This window comes from Tinamus guttatus, unplaced genomic scaffold (genome assembly GCF_059628265.1).
Source record: "Tinamus guttatus ecotype Peru unplaced genomic scaffold, ASM5962826v1 Tinamus_guttatus_pri_ptg000355l, whole genome shotgun sequence".
Classification (NCBI taxonomy): domain Eukaryota; kingdom Metazoa; phylum Chordata; class Aves; order Tinamiformes; family Tinamidae; genus Tinamus; species Tinamus guttatus.
This window is the reverse complement of record NW_028288889.1, coordinates 2,761,880-2,781,989: the sequence shown is the minus strand read 5'-3', so window position 1 is coordinate 2,781,989 and position 20,110 is coordinate 2,761,880.

Sequence of the window (20,110 nt, the reverse complement as noted above, 5' to 3'; positions counted from 1 at the left end):
GGTATCGGCTACTCCTCCCAGTTTGGTATCATCAACAAACTTGCTGAGGGAGCACTCTGTGCCTTCATCCGGGTCATTGATGAATAAATTGAACAGGACTGGACCAAGGACTGACCCCTGGGGGACCCCACTAGACACAGGCCTCCAACTAGACTCTGCACCGCTGATCACCACTCTCTGGGCCCTGCCATCCAGCCAGTTCCTAATCCACCTCACTGTGCACTCATCTATCCCACACTTCCGGAGCTTGCCCAGGAGGATGTTGTGAGGGACGGTGAGAATGATAGAGTTCAAGATGGATGTTCTTCAGTATAGCTGAAGAAATAACAGGATCAAAGTAATTACATGAAAACAAGGAAGGTGTACCGCAAGATTTTATTATTATTATTATTATTATTATTATTATTATTATTATTATTATTATTTTACGTACAACTACTTTCCTTCACAGTTTCTGCCACAAATATGTGCATAAAACTATGGCATAAAACTCTATTATACTACGCATTTAGTTTAGGTCAGGGTCATTTATAGGGGATTTCTCTATGGGCTCAAGAGGAAAATGAAGCAGAGGGAGAAAACAGAGTTTCTGCTAACGCTTGCCTGCCTTAGAGATAAACACACTGATCCCAGAGTCTTGATATGGCTCTCTGCAACGGCTCATTGAACAGAGGGAAAATAGACTTTCAAATGATGAACACCAGCTTTATAAGATTTGCAGAGACACTACTGTGGAGGAACTCTAAAATAGTCTCCCTTCTATCTCCTGATGCCATTTCAATCTTTACACATTTTATTTCCAAGATATATCATCTTTCCATTTTGTAGGACTAAAAAAATCATCTTTGATCATCCTTTATATTTCATGAGAAGAGCAGCTTGTTTTCTCTAGCCTATTCTTTTATTAGTTTATGCCTTTGTTTACATTAAAGATTAACCTACCTATGGTAATCTGCCTCTTTGCTGAGAAATTCCACGTGTCATCCTTGCAATAAATATTGGGATGCAGTGGTACCACTGCATGATATTTTTGTAAGACATATGATATACAAGTATGCAAATGCAGCGTTTCCCATTAGAATGATCTGGTTAGATTCATTAGGGACTTGCAAACTGCTCTCAAAGTTAATGTGCATGCTCAGCAGCACTCCTTGAGAGGTGACAAGGTTTTCTCACATTTCAGAAGATAGGAAGCATCTGTCCTTGTCACCCTGTGAGTATGCTTCTGGTTATCCTCTGATCAATAAACACAGTGGTGAGAAGCAAATCTGGACCTGGGAACAAGCTCATCTCCACCCTAGAAAAGCAGTGGGAATCCTACCCTGTGCTGGAGCATGTCCCAGGATCAGTAATTCGTCTAAATTCATCTGTTCCTTTTGCTGACGGGGATGGTTAAGAAGACATGATTTCATTCACGGGTACAAAAGGAGTTGAACTGCTCAACATACATCACTTTCTTTTCACGCTTGCTTCAACACTTTGTAAACTTTGATGCCATTTTGACAATAAGTTGTCTCACAGTTGCATCTTTTAGTACCCATTAGATGGAAAGTGCTCTTATCTAAAAAGGTTTTTGCCATCTAGACCAGATGGTATAATTCACTTCTGCAGTGAATGCATTTTAATGTGGACAGTATAAAAGAAGACTGGACAAATATACAGAGGGATGATTAGAAGAAATGATATATGACTAAAAGGTTCCAGAAGGATCAAATATGTCATTTCTGAACTTTATGTCATCAGGAATTACTGCAATTTCATTGTCTAGGTTGTTTTTTCATGGCTGCACAAATGCTCTAAAATTAGCAAGCTGAATATACAAGAAGAGTACCCAGTTTAACACGTGCAGGTAGGAAGTAAGAGCAAGATGCACTGAGGGACCTTGTACACCTAGCCATGAGTTAGGTGGTTGGATGCAGCATAGGCCCTAAAGCTCTGTTATGAGGTGCCTGTGCACTAAAGTTTTGGTGAATTTACTTGAAGTTCTGTTATAGTGATTGACAAGTTAGGCAAGTGGTCCACAAAGAACCTTTCCTAATGGATGTATGTGTGCTGACATTACTGGAACAGATAGGTGAGTACGTGGACAGTAGAAACGCTTCAACTTACCAGTACTGTTACTAGTACTAATTTTGTTCAGGGAAAGAATTGAGAGTCATTCTACCAGAAGATATAGGAATTTTCCAGTGAAGAAAAAAGAAAGAATGACTTTGCAGCTTACTGAGCAATTAACTTCAGCTCCTCTTCAGCCTCTGCTTTATGGCAAGGAGAATAAAACACAGCTTATGGCTGACTGTGAGCTCTTTTAGATTTGTTCTCTGCTATACAGAAGACATTTAAAGATGGCATTAATGGTCAATTTTACTGTCACGGACTTAGTTTCATATTTGTTAAGACATCTAAGAATTTCTTCTATGGGTTGGACAGAACTTTTGATTAGACAGACAGGACCTTCAAGTGTCTCATTTTAGGGAAACCTTGCTGAATAACTGTCTGCAAAACATGGTCTAAATGTCATATTTCTTTACATAATACCTTAAATAGCTCATTCCTAGCTGGTCTTCTTTTTCAAAAACCTAGTGAAAGATTTGCCTCTGATTAAAACAAATTATTAGGACAAAAATTATTAGGATCAAACAAACAAACCAAACCAAAACAAAAGTTTAGGACTACTCAGCATGGAGGCATTTTTCATGTCACCCCTAAGGACAGCAATGCCTTGGGAACCCTGGCAAAGGGTGGCTAAAAGGGGTTTTGTTACCAACAGCCTAGTGAGACCTTCTGTGCAGCCAGTCACCAGCATTCATTCCTTCCTCATGTCCTAATGACCAAGCCTTTCAGCTGCTTGCACACCATATATACATACACACCTCCAAGATATGAGAAGACTGAAAATCTTCCAGAATTTTCCTGAGAAACAGTAAGAAGCCAAACATCAGCTTTTATCCATTCCATGATGCAAGGCAAGCCAAGGAAGAGGATGATAGCTCTACTCAGGACATATGGCCAGCTACGAAAAGCATGCTGTGGTATACTTTAGCGGGTGAATTATACACTCTTTTTTGTGTCTAGCTGTTGGCTTGTGTTGATATTCCCCTTTTCTAGGATGTGCTTCCCCATTTGCAATGGCCCGATGACATTCTTGTGCTTATTCACCTTCAGTGGTAAAGACACAGGTAAATTAGTTCTCTTCTTATGCATATGTTCATTGGATCAATGTAGAATTGTGAAGAGAACAAATAATTTCTATACAAAACATGTTCTTGTCTTCTAACTTAAACCTTGATCCAAATCTAACTAATGTCAGTGGAAATACTTCTGACTGAAACAGTTAGGCATTAGTTAGATTGTGCTGGAAGAGAATAAACAAATCACTTGACGTTCAGATCCAGATCTTGGGCATATTTAAGAATGCTCTTCTAAGTCAAGACTTTTTCTACTGCAACCTTGTACAAAACTATTAGCAGAAGGCAAAGCAACATGAAACACCTAGAGAGCTGAAAGAAAATAAGATGTTTAAAAATCAGATTGTCCTAATGAAACACCAAAATGCCTTGATTATAATCAGAGCTATTGTGGGACAACAGCATGCATGTGCATTCTGTATAAGTGGATAGTTTTTCTGTATTTTAACAGTTCATAGGCTTTTCAGTGGATATTTCCTGAATTATAGGTTTTAGCTGAGGTTCTAGGCATAGATTTACATTCAGATTTATACATTTAAATGGTTTATACCTGAATAATTGCAGGAATCAAATGTTGGAAGATAGAAAAAGCATATACTGTTAGAATACATGGTGAATACTAATGGTGAATACATGGTGAATACTAATAATACTAATTCAAGAGAGGGAAGGAATTAGCTAAATATGTTCCAACCCACTTAAGGACACTCATTCTTACCATCTTCCATGATTGCATTTTAATGTAGATTGAAGTGGATTTGTTGTCAAGGGAGTTTTTTTTTCTGCCAAAAGTTCCTACAGATTAGTGTTTTCAATATGAAACGTCTGCCTAGGGAGCTGGCACAGGGGAACAGAAGACCGAAAATATGCAGAAACACTCTATTGCTCCTTTTTGGGTCCTCTGAAGTGCAAATAGTGTCAAACACGCGTTCACCAGCTCCAGACAAAAAGATTCAAGCTGTTGTCCATCTGTAATGTGGCTTCCTCCACAAGTCAGGAGTGGCTGATTTCAAACACAGCCATGGGCTGAACGTCCTCTCACCTGCTTTGCCTGGGAAGCAGGAGATGCCGCATTTCTGTGCTGGGGCCCTTCTCCCTGGCTGCTGCCCAGAACTGTTGGGCAGGTGACTCAAGATGCCTGTTCTCGGCATAACAGCAAATTCACTTGGCCAGGGCACATGTCCGAGCCCTGGTAGGTGCTTGCCATCTGTTAAACCATTTGCACAAGCTTTGGCTCTCTTTTGGCCTTGATCAACTTGTGCACCTCAAGCAATTTCTAAGCAGGGTTATGGGCTTAGCACAAGCCAGAGACTATTCCCAAACAGCAGTTTTTACTATAGCTGCTTTGTTTGGGGTGGTAAGAGCATTTGGCTATGCTTGTTCGGACGTTTTGGTCTCCGAAGCAGGCAACAGCTGCCAGGCTGTTTTACTTACCAATGCAGATTTGACCACTGAGTCCATGTAGATGTGACCACCAAGTGAGGTCAGCCACTGGGGACCTGATCTATATGTAAAGCAGTGATTTCTAAAATACTTTGCATTAACTTGTATTAACTTCTGAAGGTGGGTGCCACGGGCCAGATGCTGAAATTAGAGATAACTGTGATGAGCTCATGGCAAAGCCCTGCCTTAGCCCAGTTTACACGTAGGCAGCTGCAGGACACCCGGGCAGGTCTTCGTGCCATCACAGAAGTCTTGCGAGCTTGAGATTGTCTTGTCACTTGTTTTCTGTTTCAGTGCTTTTTCACTGGTTTGTGTTTCACTTGTGTTATCATTAAAATTACTAGGAGCAAATAATAGTCAGCATTTCATCTACAAAAGAAGACATATGCATGCAGCCTTCTCAATAACTCTGCAATAGCCAGAATCACAACACTAATAAGCATCTCTGGGGTATTTCTGGGGTTTATAATCCACAAAGAAGAAGCTAGGGTCTAGTAAAACAATACCTGTTCTTCCAGCTGTCCTAAAAGCAGCTTTCATCAATTCCTGTTATCAGGGCTCTGCAGACCTCATTTGCTAAGGGAAATTAACTGCAACTAATTTACAAGCAATAAGCAATGGACAATCTTTCTAAAGCTTACAACTGTTGCCTGGATACAAATCTGTTCGAATGCTTTTATATATAAAATGTTTTTAGGGTATTTGCAGCAGTTTGTTTTGATGACAAGTTGTCAAACATAAAGCCAAGGCACTTGGTGTACTGCATTAACGTCCTGTCGGACTCAAAGCACTGCCTGTATGCTACCACTGGATGGATATAATAAGGAACAGTATGTTGCTGGGCTCTGCCTGGTGAGAGAATCCATCCAGGCTCTGAACACGGCTCTTGATTGGCCTCTAGATTGTTACAGAGCTGAAAGTACAAAGAAGAGAATTTAATTTAGTCAACAGACCGCATTTATTAGTATCTGCTAGTATGTTGGAGGAAAACTTTAAAAATTGAAAAAAATATTGAATGAGGGTTAAACTGTAAGGATTGATTGCAAGGGCATTAAAATCTCTGAGTAGGAACAAAATATTATACTGAGTGAAACAGATTAGCAATTGCCAGTAATGCCTATTTAATTCAATTCTGTGTGAGCATGCTTAAAAGAAAAATTCACTATGGTCTGGTGTTTTGAATCAGATTTTTTTCTCATTCCAATTTGTGGGTTTGCATTGACAAAATCAACGTTCCTCGTTCCTCCAGAAAAAAAATTACTGGAATTCCCAAGGTGAATGCTGCGTTACATCCACATGTCCAGCAACTGAACCATGTCCTAGAAATTTTAAACTGTTTGTGGTGGGAAACAAGGATATCTCCTTTGCAGAGATTTGCCGTTCACTCTAATTAGACCCATACTGTGGTTTTAGGAGAATGATACATCCTTTTATAACAATTCAGAAAGAACGATTTGTTCAATATAACACTAGGTCAAGATCTACTACTTCTAGCAGACAACAGCAATTGGAAAGCGGAAAATAACTCAGAAATGAGGACATCTGTGAAGTTCCTGTTGCATATCCCTGCCGGATTTCTCTCATATTTTTGGAGCTTCATCAGTGTACTTTAGGAACCTAAGACCTCCAAGACAAGAAAAGCCTCTTGGTTATTTTTCATTCTCCTCAGGTTCCTTTACCCTGGCAGTCTTCCATGCCATTGCATGGCAGGATAAGCTGGTTTCCATGCCTAAAATCTTCTGCACTCTACGATATCTAGAGACAAAGCTACAGCAGGAAGAATAGATTTTTTACAGTACTTTTTTATTTTAGCTATCAGCCAAGATTTTCTCCATAAAAATTCTCCTTAACATTTTTGCAATTTGTAAGGAAGTAATCGAATGAATATATAAGATAACATATTTTTTAACTACAGTATTTGATTACTTCCCTCTGTAATCTTTGACCTTTGTCTTGCTTGGTATACACTTCCTTTATGCCAAAAAGATCCAGATGGTCACATTAATACAATCACCACCAGGTCGCTTTGGCATTAATTGGGTGAAAATAGGAGAAATTAGAATATAGGCCAAGCATATTTTGTGCTCCCAATTCTTTGACTTCTCATGTGGGATTTGGTATTTCATTTCCCCGTTGGTATTTGTAGCAGTCAGCAGTGCACTTCCTGGAGCACAGAGGGGACAAGCAGCAGGAGGCAGGTTTCTATTTCAGAAACTGGAGACTCTTCCCTGCCAAACCTGTGTCCCAGAAAAGATCTCTGTTGGCTTCTTTTAGGATGGCGCTATCCATATCACAGAGGCTGTCTTCCTTATTTCATCTTTCTGAAGCGCCAAGACCGAAGGCACTAAGTGTCACAGCTCCAGCTTTTTACAGACCACTAGAAACATCTTTGCCTACTTGACTCACCTTCAATTTTAGCCAACCAAAGCTTGTGTGCCGGTCACTTGGGTGATGGCTGCTACTGTTCAACTGCTGAAAAAGAGCGACTTTCTTATGTTATCTTGAATAAGAAGCAGCAGGTGTGCCATCCTTTCAAGGATGATAGATCAAAGATAACACCTTCTCAGCATCTATCATCACATCACATCATCAACTAAATTGCTTACTGAAACTGGTGTCTTTGGCCACATGTCTTTATGGCTTCCACAGTTTGAGATGAACACTTGCTTTGAAGCTGAAAAATACCTAGACTCCTGGATAGGAGCATAGAACATTTTATTAAAAGATTGCATTTTATGGCCTTTGATACGTATCTTCAATGAAATAGTATTATTGTATAAATTAATTGCTAGAAATTTAAAGAGAATATAAGAAATTAGGATGCAAAGCAAAAGCCCAACTTTTTCTGTAAATCACAAAAAGTGATAATGAGTGATCAGACTGGAAGGAATGAAGAAAATAATAAATTGAGACAGAGAGTTACCATCTTAGGAAGAACCTTAAAAAAAATGTTTGAAGTAAATAATGAAGAAAAGAAGTTTAATCGGCTATGGAAGAGACATAGACTGGTGCAGGGCACTGGAGAGTCCAGAAGAGGTTAAATCCAGGTGTAGGATAGGCTGCCTGAGCGCTGCGATACCCAGGGCTACATTGCCTCACCGTGCACTACACCACATCCATGATGAAGATGAATTGCATGCAGGAGGGAGCAAGGCAATTTGCCGGTGAAAGGCGCACCTGGATGATGAAATGATTTAGGTAAATTGAAGGGTTTTGAAGCAATCCGCTGTTGATCATCTCGTTTGTGCTCTGTGTAGCTATCTGCAGTAGTTACAGGGTATTTGGTGGGTGTTTGAGCTTTTCTGTTTGAACTTTTCTGCTTGGTTTTCTAGGGTTGGAAGGTGAAAGAAGGTGGCAGTTCTATTCTTCTGAGAATCAATTCACATTCTTTGTCTCTGTAATAGAGAGCTTCAAGACTCCTGTCAGCATAAAATGAAAATTAGAAAAGCAATCAGGCAAAGCAGACTTTATGGTCTACCTTCTTCACCAAGAATTACGAATTCATTTAACGAATGAATTTAGCACTGTAGCAGACTGTGTAAGAATACTGTGCTTTTGTCCTGGGGAAAGTGATTTTTATAGGCGAATGAGTTTTGATTAGCTAGTGGTCTTTAATCTCTTACAATCTCATGATAGACTGTATTAACAAAGCAAAGTTAAAGGACAACTTGGAATTTAAAAGTGACTGTAGGGAACATTAAAATTCTACTTTAGTGCACCGAGCTTGTTCCCTGTCAGCAAAATCTAAATGGAAAATTGACAAGAATGTACCCCATGGGAGAGAAGAGATCTTCATCCCTGTGGATGTGCATCAATGAAGATCCGTGGGGAGCTGACGCAGAACACAGAGCTATGAGCTTATTAATGGTCAATCTCCTGGCATCCCTTTCTTTTTTCCTCTGCTGCCAATTTGGTTTAAGTTTCGGGAGATATTTGTGCTGATGGTTTGTGGAGACTTTAAGACTTAAGACATTGGGTTCAAATCTGTGCACGTCACTATTTTTCCCCATATTTTAAAGAAGCTAGATCAAGACTGAATTATTTATTCCTGGGGGAAAGAAAAATATGCTTGGTAACTCCTTTGCCAAGTGGTTTCAAAATTATTGCTTTTACAAGACACTTATAAAACATTTTTTTTCTCATTAAAAAGCTTGGAAGATGTGGAAAAAGCTCAAAATAAGGCTTTGATCCTGACAAATATTCTTGCAGGGGTAGTACATATTGTCACATATGGTCCTATTGCAGTCCTTAAGTGTACACCTTAAGTGTAATTAACCAAGAATTTCTATTTTAATGTACACAAAGCCCTTTCAAATGCATTTCATTTAAAAAATAACTAAGAAGTTACCATTGTAACTAGTACAGCGTAATATCAGATCATCATAATGGCTATAAGACCAAATACCCATCTAGCCTGGTATCCTGTCTCCAGCAATGGTGAGAAGTTTGAAAATGCAAATTTGAAGTACAAATGTATGTGACACGTCACTCCCACCCTCCTGGATATAATTTGACCACTAAGTAACTCCTAGTGAGGCTCTTTCCAATACGTTGTCCAGCCTCCTCTTGAGTCCACAGTTCCTCTGGCTAAGTTTCACAAAACTCCCCTTTTCCAAAACACTTCTACCAACTACATGAAAAGTACCTCCTTTTGATGGGTTTGGAATGTGAGATATGAAAAGAACGGCTGCTCTAGAGATAATTCAATAAAAAAAATGTTTAGAATATCCTGTTCTTTCTATATTACATGCCTGTGTATTTGTTTGCAGCAATCTGTATTAAAGACATGACACTGTAGAACAAACTGACCCAGTATGTACCTCTGTGGTCAACATAATATCTGAGCGGCTCCTCGATTTTAGCAAGGGGAAGAAAGTGGGCCCAGAAAGTAAGGATTGAGCCATTTGGGAAATAAGCCATAGGGTTTATAACGCCACGTGGAGGGGGTCTGTCTCGCTCTTTGCTCTTCCTCACGCAGATGGAAAAGGCTGGCTCTCTCCCAAGGCTTCTGCTGTGCAGGTGCTGCTGCCCCTCTGGGGCTGGGGCTCCCCTGCTGTGAAGGAAACTTGGATACTGGAACTAACAGAAAGGTTATTAACAAACGCTCTCCTTTCCAGGTGGATAGCACTGAAAATTTAAAAACTCTCACTTCAAAATGTGTGTTAATACACAGTTCTTATAGTTGTTATTCTTTGGCCATGAGATTCAGATGCAAGAGATATGGACCTGGTAGCCTCCAGAGCTGTACTTTAATTCTCTGCCTGGGAAATTACAAAGAAAGTTGGAATCATCCCGGCATGCAAATGTTCTGCTGAAGATGGCAGCTGTTCTGGTCTGATTAGAAGCTATCATCAAACTAGTTGTAAGCCAGACCGATAGACTCCCTATCACATAAAGTAACAACTCCCTCAACACCAAGTCTGCCCTTAGACATTCAAATGAAAGTACCACACTAAATAAAGTTTGCCTTCTTAATTTTCTAGACAAATATGTCACTCAAAAAGAAGTGCCTCAAATAAGGCCCCATAGTGCTGAAACATGCTATCTGAATGCAATGGACTTTTTGAAGGAGATTTTAAGGCAAGTAAGTAAATTAGTTCAGACTGCTGAGTGTGATCCAAATGGCCTCAGTAGTAGTGCAGGGGTGTTTAGTTTAGTCAAAAGGGATCTTCATTTCCCTTCAATTCTGAAGAATGTAGTTGGCTGGCAGCACTGTCCAAAACTGTTTTTATTTTAGCCTTCCCAGCTAAGCCAGGCTGCTGAAGAGCCTATTTGATCCCTAGAGCAGAATTTACATGATCCTGGCTACGGTGGTTAGAAAAGAGCATCTGGGTCGGCTGCAGGAGCTGCAAAAGCTGAGTCTGCTGAAGAGCAGCTCCCCTGAGCTTTGGCACACAAAGGATTTTGTGAAGGGATAACACTGACTTCAAAGATAAGCGAGTTGCGACAAAAATTAAATCTCATTGAGTATGACGACAGCTGGGGAAACCAAGTAAGAAGATTAGTTAAAAAAGTAGCAATCGTAAGATTTAGCAAGTCGGCAACCCGTTTTTGATTCTGGAAAGTGTGCTGGAGATGGTAGAGGAAAATGTGCCCCAAAGGTATTTTGTAGGAAATCTCTATCATGGTAGAAAGTTTATTTACACTTCAATATTAATAGCAATGAATAGGAAAAGAAAAAAAAAAAAAAGACAGAGAGAAATAAGTGAAACCTTACAGAAGGGGAAAACATCTGCAAGGCAATTCATTCTCAGTGAAAACTCAAACTGAAAATGACCTAATGATTAGTTTCCACTGAAACATCATTTCTTATGGGCTTGCAGATTGCCTAAAGCTGAACTCTAGTGGCATCATCCCAGCACAGGTCCCTTAGTCTGGTGGGGGTGGTAAGATACTTTTTGCTCTGTGTGCTTGAGCATTAAATCCATGTCTTATTGATCAGCTTGGCAGCCGCCGACTTGAAAATCTTGTTGTGCTGCTGGTGGTGACATCTGAGAAGAGCTGCTCAAGCAGAAAGATGGCTTTTGTCTCTTTGTGTGGAAAATAGCATCCTTTTGCAGCCTAGCAGGCATAGTAAGGGTTACTCAATCTGTGGAGCAAAACAGCTTGCATATTATAACATCCATGCTGCTAAAATCAGAGGTTTCTTTGAAAATCAAGTGGTCAGAGACAACAAAGAGTTATTAATCTTTGTAGGTGTGTGACCCAATGAAATAATTGGAATGGCACATGAGAAATAAGCGGATTTATCAATGATGGGATCTTTCCCTTTCCATCATTAAAGGTCTCTGGTATGTCTCAGTCATTTCTGGGCAAATACAGTGCTAATTAGTTTCAGTTTCCCTGGGGAAAGGATTTGACCTTTTTTTTTCTTACCCCGAGAACATGTTTTCACACTTACAGTCAGAATATACCGAGACTGCCTCGTATCAGAGGAGAATGTCAAAATACATAATAAAGCCAGGCAAGTGGTGGCATTGCTTTCATGTGATCTCTGTAGAAGTGGCAGGCTGGCCTCTTTTTTTTTTTTTTTCATTTTTGCTTTCTTTTTTTTCATTTTTACTTTTTTGGCATTTTACTTTTTTTTTGCTCTTTACTTTGACTGCAGAAAAAAATCTTGCAACTTGTACATAAACATATATACAGATAGATAAACAGCTATATTTGTGTCTGCAGGGTCTCCCCAGCCCTGAGGCTGCACAGGTTTTGTTACCTTCTCTCAGCAGCTCTGTCTGGGGAAGCACAAGGCATGTCTGGTGCCTGGGGAGGTCCCCAAAGCAGCAGCCTCCAGGCCGTGGCCACAGCCTTGGGACAGGAGGGGCAGCCTCTGGCCAAGCATCTCAGGTCATCTGTGAAAGAAGAAGATCAGTGGCCTGGTTCGTAAAGGTAGCCTGATGCGTAACACCCATGCATCTAAAGACCTTTAAAAATCAGACCTTTAGCTTCTTTTTAAAAAGTGTAAATATTTGGTGATGGGGCAACAATATGAAAAAACCCTGCATGTTATATGCCTGGGTTACCTATAGCTTAATCTCTGCGAGAGGGCAAGAGGGCTGGAGGGGAGAAATACCTCGTCCTTATTTTGCCTGTGTGAGCTTTGGCAAGGCCATGCACTGGAACAGCAGCCAGCAGTTGCATAGTGCCTGCTGCTCTCCCATGCACATCCCAGCGCCACCTGATCCCACACACCACCATGTTACTGAACCGCCCCGTGGAGTTTCTTTCAGAAGCCCTACTGCAGGGAACGGGCAAGTCGCTGCAAGTGGAAAATACCGAAATTGATTTAGACTTAAAAAACTCGTGGCACTTCTTTGGTTATAGACTTCGGTTCCCTTGAAAGCTACAAATCTCCTGTGAAGGTTAAAAAAATGAGCAGGACCTAATGGTTTTGGTACCCCTGCAGTTCTTGGATATCCTTGGCTTCTGCTTCCTCTCTAGAGAAACATGGACTGCTCAGCAGGTGTCAATATTAACTTCTGATTGGGAATTCACAGCTATAGTTTGTCTAAAAATAACTTCCACTGTTGCAGCAGCCATCCATTTTGCTGACTAGGCTGCAGTGAGGAGAGAATTCCCCAGCAGGCTATCAAGCCTGTCAAATGCTGAAGTAACTTTAAAGAGGGATTTCACGCATTTCTTAGTATGAGACACACTCCTGGAAGAAAAAGCAGGCTATATTCTTCTGTCATATAACATTTCGTTAGTGCTTGATGTTTCTTTGTTGACAAATGCTGTAGAAAGAAAAAAGTACATATTTACCACAAGCTTGGGAAACAATACACTGTATGCTCAGAAGAAGGTGTTAACATATCTGGGACATGTTCTGGCAATGCTATTTCAAATTTCCATTATTTAAGGAAAATATAGTGGTTTGAGTGTTTTGTGGTAACACATGTGAGATAGAAAGGCAGGGAGCTTTTACTGCTTGTGTTTCTGTCAGTTCACATCAGTTTTGCGTTGTCATCTTATCAATGATGCTCATTGTACCACTTAATATACAACAAAACTTATAAACTGTAAAAGCTATAAACTCACATTTTTAGTTGTTCTTAAATATATCTATTTAAAACCCAGAGACAAAAACAAAACAAACAAACAAAAAACATGGCTAGCAAAGACATCATTCAGGAGGCTTAGCATATTTATTTAACTGCCAATTTTTATTTTTTTCTGGAGTATATGTGTAGGGCCAGTAGCTACAAAATTAACCAAACCTGCAGGTGTCTAAAACAGACAGCTCTCGCAATAGTCCCCATATCTTTCCATTTTTATGTCTCTTAATGCTGGGAGCTGGAGCAATGGCTTCCACCGTTACGCTATTTTCTCAGTTGTTAAGGGAGGAATGAAGGTGTGACCATTTTGAAAACATAATTTGTCAAAGAATCAGGTCAAATCAATAAAAAAGCCTTTCTTAATTACTGTTCTGCCATTGCCACATGTTATCTACTGTATCCATGCAGGGCCTGGAGCTGCATCCAACAGGTAGCAAACAGATCATTACTAGCAAAATCCTTTTAGACGAGACAGGTAGTTCCTTTGAAATGAAGCAGGTTAAAAAGATGCCCCATTCATTAGAAAAGACAATCCCCAATCTATTTGCGTGAGCTGGTGGATAAGACCCTTTCCAGGCAACATAAAGTCGAGGATTTCAGAGTAATTAGGCATGCGCCTGTTCTTGCCACATGGTTTTAATGAGTGGGGTGATGTTGGACAAGGAAATATAGGCTGAAAAGGAAGGCACAAGCAGCTGGCACCTAGCAATTCAGGCAGGGATATTCTATGGGAAGCTGTGTTTTGTAGTCCCGAGATAAGATTAGCGCATAGTGCATAAGGTGAGCCACCACACCAAAATCATGGCTCTGACTTTTTTTAATGATTGTGCCTTTAATAGAGGTGAGTAAAGAGTGACTAAAATCCCCCATTGTGGAGTCTCCCTAAATGAAAAATCCTCTTATTTGTGAGACTGAGGCTATGAGAAGGTAGGACCAGGACATTGGTACTCTCTGAAAACCGCGGGTAGAGATGCAAATTCATTTGCTAAGAAAAAAATAAAATACCTCAATTTTCACAAAGCAAACATAACAATATTTTCACTGGAGTCTCACAAAATGTATACTTAAAGAAATGAATTGATGGGTCTAACACCAAAGAGGTGAAATGCAATTTCACTTGGATTTATGACCATGATCTCATTAGGGTGAATTATGTGTTTAAAAGTTGTGAAATTAGTCAACTCAAATACAGTCGCAGCAGAGCTCATGTTTCTGTAGCAACTCTTAGATAAATGTCAGTTTCTAATAAAAATTTAATTAAAAATCTAATTGGGATTTGTTATTGCCTCTAATTAATCTTCTTCAATGAAATGTAGCGCTCTGCTCATTATCTGCCTGTTTTTCTTCTTGCAGCTTTTTCTCACCTTGGCAAATCTTGGGACCTTGGGTTATTAGTCCCTCTTCCACTGCACTAAGTAACCCGAAGTGGGAGGAAGAGGAGGGAAAAGCCGACCCGGCAGCGCGTACGTGAGGCTGAGGATTTCACAAGGCAGCCAGTGGTCCCTCCGGCAGCAGCCAGACGTACTTCTCCTTCAACCCCTGGCCTCTCTCTGCGTCAGAACCAAAGCAGAGTAGGAACTGCCAGATTTTATCTAGTCTTCTGCTAGATTTTTTGCACGAGATCTGTGAAAAGCTATTTCCTCCCACCCCCCCTTTTTTTGGATGCTGTGAAACTACATTACTCATGTTTATTGTCCCCTCATCTCCCAATAGCAGCTAGTTTGGTCATTCAAGGCCTCTGAAGCCAGTTCCTATGTGGCCTTATAGTCTATTAACTCAGACCGAAGTTCAAACTACTGGCATTTATGAACTATAACGTGCTTACCCTAGCAAGTACCACTGAGAAAGCCTTTTTGTGGTGTTAGCTGCTGCTCCAGAGTCAGGCGGTAGCAGCCACAGGGTTGCTTATAATCCCAAGGGTCTGTAAAAGGGTAAAGGTAACTACTATCTATGGATGTTGCTCTCCGCTTATGAAGTAGCGGAGAGCTCTTCGTGCCTCGTGTGTACTGTACGGGGATGCTAGGCAGCACTGAGGGCCGTGGCTGAGATCCGCCCTGTCTGGTTTAGGCAGCTGGTGAATCGCTTTTCTTACTTGGATGAATTTCCTATATGCAAAGAAGTGGCTTTCGAAGTCTTCAGGAAAAAAACTGTACCTGTATAAATCAAGCATCGAAACTCGGTGCCCCCCTCATAGGCGTTCAAAGGCGCTCCTCTAGCGCAGTGCTGTTGGGATCCTGTGAAGCTGCAGATTCTCCAAGTCCATCCCACGGCATTTTAAGGGGGGACTATGCCAAGAATAAAGCTCTTCTGTGGCCTTCCCAGTTTCAAACACGTCTGCAGCACTCATGTAGCAAAGCTCACACTCCCGATGGAGGGACGACAGGGACGACTGAACACTCGTACAATTACCCCGATTAAAATGCAAATAAGCAGTGTAGGTTGTTTACAGGATTCACACTTTAATCCCTGACCCCCTTCAACAAATAAGGGATGCAATCATGCTCCATGTAAGGATAGAGAATATGTCTCTTTTCACTGCTCACTTGAGCAGAAGGCTCTTGAATTTCATGTTTTGCGCTCAGAATATCAATGAGTTATCTGAAGCTCTACATCTGTAAGCTTGAGGAGAATTGGTCGTGCTGGTTTATGCAGATACTCCTTACTTTTTTCAGATACATTTAAAACACAAGGAAAAACAACGCATACTTAATCTATAATTTGTTTGCATGTGTTTAAAGGCCAACAGAATGAAAATAAAATGAAAGGCTTTATGAGATATCTACAGAGCAATCCAGTAGCACCACCTGCTGTTTGTATGAAGCATGACTGTATATATATATTTATATCTAAACAGCAAATGCATTTATAAACTGTGTATACAGATATATATTCTCTTCCTATATATATACACACGCACACACACAGAATCACTCTACCTCTTTTATAGCACCTATAAAGTTTAATCTCTTTTAGAAGAGATGAGATATGGGCTTCTAAATTGCTTTTATGCTTTCAGATATGCTATTCTAAGGATTCTGTGGTTCTGTGCAGGCAAGGTAGATATTATAGATATTAAAACAGTGATAAACTTTCTGCTCCATGTCTCATAATGTTTAATAGTGCCAGGAGGTGTAGTGGAAGGATGTCTGTTTAGAGACCTGAACCTCAATGTCGTATTTGTTGAAAGTATTTTGGCAAAATCTCCTGTCTCCACTGAAGCAGCGTGTGGCCTGGCAAATTAGACAATCATTATGTTGATTTCAGTGGAGGAGAAAATAGAGCAGTGATATTTTTTATATTATCTAGCGTGAAAAAGAATTTCGTGAGATACGGTGCAGTTTGCAAAAATGTAAATCAGGTTGTGAGAGAAAGTCATAAAATTCTCTGGGAAATGAGGAAAGAAAAAATATGTGCTGGTATTTCATGCGTGTCCAGCACTTTGCTGAGTTTTCTGTGTAGCTCCGGGCTGTGCCAGGCGTGTGATCCTGATCCTGAAGAAGGGGCTGCTGCAACAGGGGACGATGCCCCGCGGGAAGAGCCAGATGTGCAGAACAGATCCTGGATACTCCACTTGGTAAAAACCCCCTTCTATCTGTCCTGGAATTCAGAACCAGTTTAATAAAACTTCACAGTCACCTTTGTAAAGAAGAGGAAAAGCAAATGGAGGTGGGCACCAGTTTGTTCCAAACAGATAAAATTGCCGTAATTTAAATCAAGATCCATGTGGAAGCTACTTGGGCGAATCCCTACAGTTGCCAGGGAAATTAAATACAACTGAAAATATCCCAGGTGAATTAAGAAAACAGCTGACTGGTTGAATCTGGAAAGTATTTAAATGATTAAGGAGATCACTGAAACAAAATCAAAAGTTAGAAAAAATGATACAAATGCAAAAATATAGGAAAAAAAAAAGTAAGAAACATAACTACATTCAAGGTAAACTTCACAAAATGTGGAGGAAAATGACTCGAAGTGCTAATTGGATGCTGGGTTGCAATGGTGCAAGAGCTGTTTGTGCACTGGATCCCAAGGAGTAACAGAGCATTTTTGAGTTAATAAAATTTTGTGAAAGCAGAATTGTGTGCCAAGGCCATACAGATTCATGATGAGGAAACACTGAGACCACCACAGATAGGCAACCTCGAATTCAGGGAGGTGTGGCAATTTTTAACATAGGGTTTTTTTCCTTCCTCTTAATGATTAGCCTGAGTAATGCAGTATTCAGATGCCCCTGAAGGCACTGCAAGCCTTGAAAGTCCACACTAGGCCCAAAACACCTCTACGGGAGGGAAATCTTTAGGGTTGGTGACATTCTTATAGAGGGACTTGAGATTTTTTTTTATATATTCCTGAATCTCTAGTAAAGAAAATTGAACACCCCTCTCCTGCCAAAATTAAAGAAAACTATATAACAAATAATATTCTCAGTATTAATACTGTGAATTGTCAGTTAAAAAATATTTCATGACTTTAAATACCATTTTTCAATGGTATTCAAATGGTTTTTCAATGATATTTCAAAGTATTTTCTAGACAAGCAAGTTTGCTTGGACAGCAGCTTCAAGTGTTGCAAGGGGTATTATATTGCTGAATTAAAGCTAATGGATTTCAAAAACTCTTATGCAATATCTTAATTCTCACTTCCATTTGAGAACTGCCTTAAACTTTTGAACTGGGCTGGCAAGTCTTAAAATATATAACGTTAGCAGGTTTATAAAGACACATTAATGAAGCCCCCCAAATCGTCAAATCATTCAGCAATCTCATTTGGTATTTTGTAGATTGTTTTAAAAGATCCCTTGCTTTACAAGAACTACAAAATACACTATTCAAGTGGGTCATTGGGACAACTTACACAAGACAGGACCTTGTGTAGCCGCAGTGGTTCAGAGTCTACAGACCTTGTGTGACAGGAACTGGACGCTGAAGAGTTTTCACACATGGGTCACAGAGTCCAAGTAAAAAGCTAATCACAACTGACCTCTTTCCTCTTGGGGAATTTTTCTAACCACATCCTACGCTTATGCACTAAAGAAGGTTAACCATTGAAAGATACTTGTTGAAGTTAAAAGGAGCCTAGGAAGGTAGTTTCTAAACTCGGAACAAGCCTTAACTCTTACATCATGTACTTTAGTAGATTAGGTTCCAGACAGCTACTCTATGATTCTCAGAAATTCTCTGTAATTTTTTCATATCTAGTTGGAAGTGTACTCTGCATTCAGTGTTGCTTAATCTCAATCCCTTATCAAAAAGTGTCACAGAATAGCTCAGAATAGCTTCAGTCCTGTTCAATTTATTCATCAATGACCTGGATGAAGGCACAGAGTGCTCCCTCAGCAAGTTTGCTGATGGTACCAAACTGGGAGGAGTAGCTGATACCCCAGAGGGCTGCGCTGCCATCCAGAGGGATCTGGACAGACTGGACAACTGGGCGGTGAAAAACCTCATGCATTTCAACAAGGCCAAGTGCAAGGTCCTGCACCTGGGGAGGAATAACCCCAGACACCAGTACAGGCTGGGGACCGACCTTCTGGAGAGCAGCTCTGCAGAGAAAGACCTGGGTGTCATGGTGGACGACAGGTTGACCATGAGGCAGCAGTGTGCCCTCGTGGCCAAGAAGGCCAATGGAATCCTGCGCTGCATTAAGAAGAGCATCTCCAGCAGGTCGAGGGAGGTGATCCTGCCCCTCTACTCAGCCCTGGTGAGGCCGCATCTGGAGTATTGTGTCCAGTTCTGGGCTCCACAGTACAAGAGGGATGTGGAGCTCCTGGAGAGAGTCCAGCGCAGGGCCACAAGGATGATCAGGGGCCTGGAACATCTGCCCTATGAGGAGAGGCTGAGGGAGCTGGGCCTGTTCAGCCTGGAGAAGAGAAGGCTGAGAGGGGATCTAATCAGTGTCTATAAGTACTGCAAGGAAGGCTGTGAGGAGGATGGTGCTGGCCTCTTTTCACAGATGGCCTCTGACTGAACTAGAGGAAACGGCCGGAAACTGAAGCACCAAAAGTTCCACAGGAACTTAAGGAAAAATTTTTTAACAGTGAGGGTGACAGAGCACTGGAATAGGCTGCCCAGAGAGGTTGTGGAGTCTCCTTCTCTGGAGGTCTTCCAAACCCGCTTGGATGCAGTCCTGTGCCACGTGCTCTAGGTGACCCTGCCTGTGCAGGGGGGTTGGACTAGATGACCTCTAGAGGTCCCTTCCAACCCTAAGCATTCTATGACAGTACATAACAGGGGCTCCAAAGGAACCCCTTTGCTCTAAACATATACTAAGCTTGGGGAGTAAAAGAAGATACAAACAAGTCCCTCTAGTAATCTAATCACTGCAAAGCAAGATTTAGATAGAAGGAGGAGGAGGATGCAGATGGTGTGAGCACAGTACTTAAGCCCATCACTTCACTTCCCTCAAAATTACTGTCAGTATCCTTCTAATCTTCCCAGTGTAGTGACAACCTGGGCACTAGAAACAGTTAACCATGGAGACTAGGAAGCCAGATTCTGCTACTTTCACAAATAATTTACTCTGCAAAGAATCTTTTCTTTCAACATACTATCATGGGGAGATGCACTATCCAAAGTTATTTAAGAAGAAGTTATTTAAGGCAAAGTTATTTAAGAATCAAACACACTTTTGAGCAGCTAGCACTAATTGTTAGAACTTTCCCTTTTACTTATCAGCTAAAGTATCACTGTTGAAGATAGATCTTACCACTTGAGCTTAATATTCCATCATTCTAAAAACAGGGAATAGACCTGGTCATTGTAATATTCAGCAAGACACAAAAAGACTCTTTAACTTACAGCAAGTAAAATGATACATCTTTTATTGCAGAAACAACTGCAGTAAGGTCAAAGTGTAAAAAAAGGAACCAGAATGAACGCTAAAAAAAGACTAAGAAGCAATTGTGGCCTCACGGGACAATGTATATTACA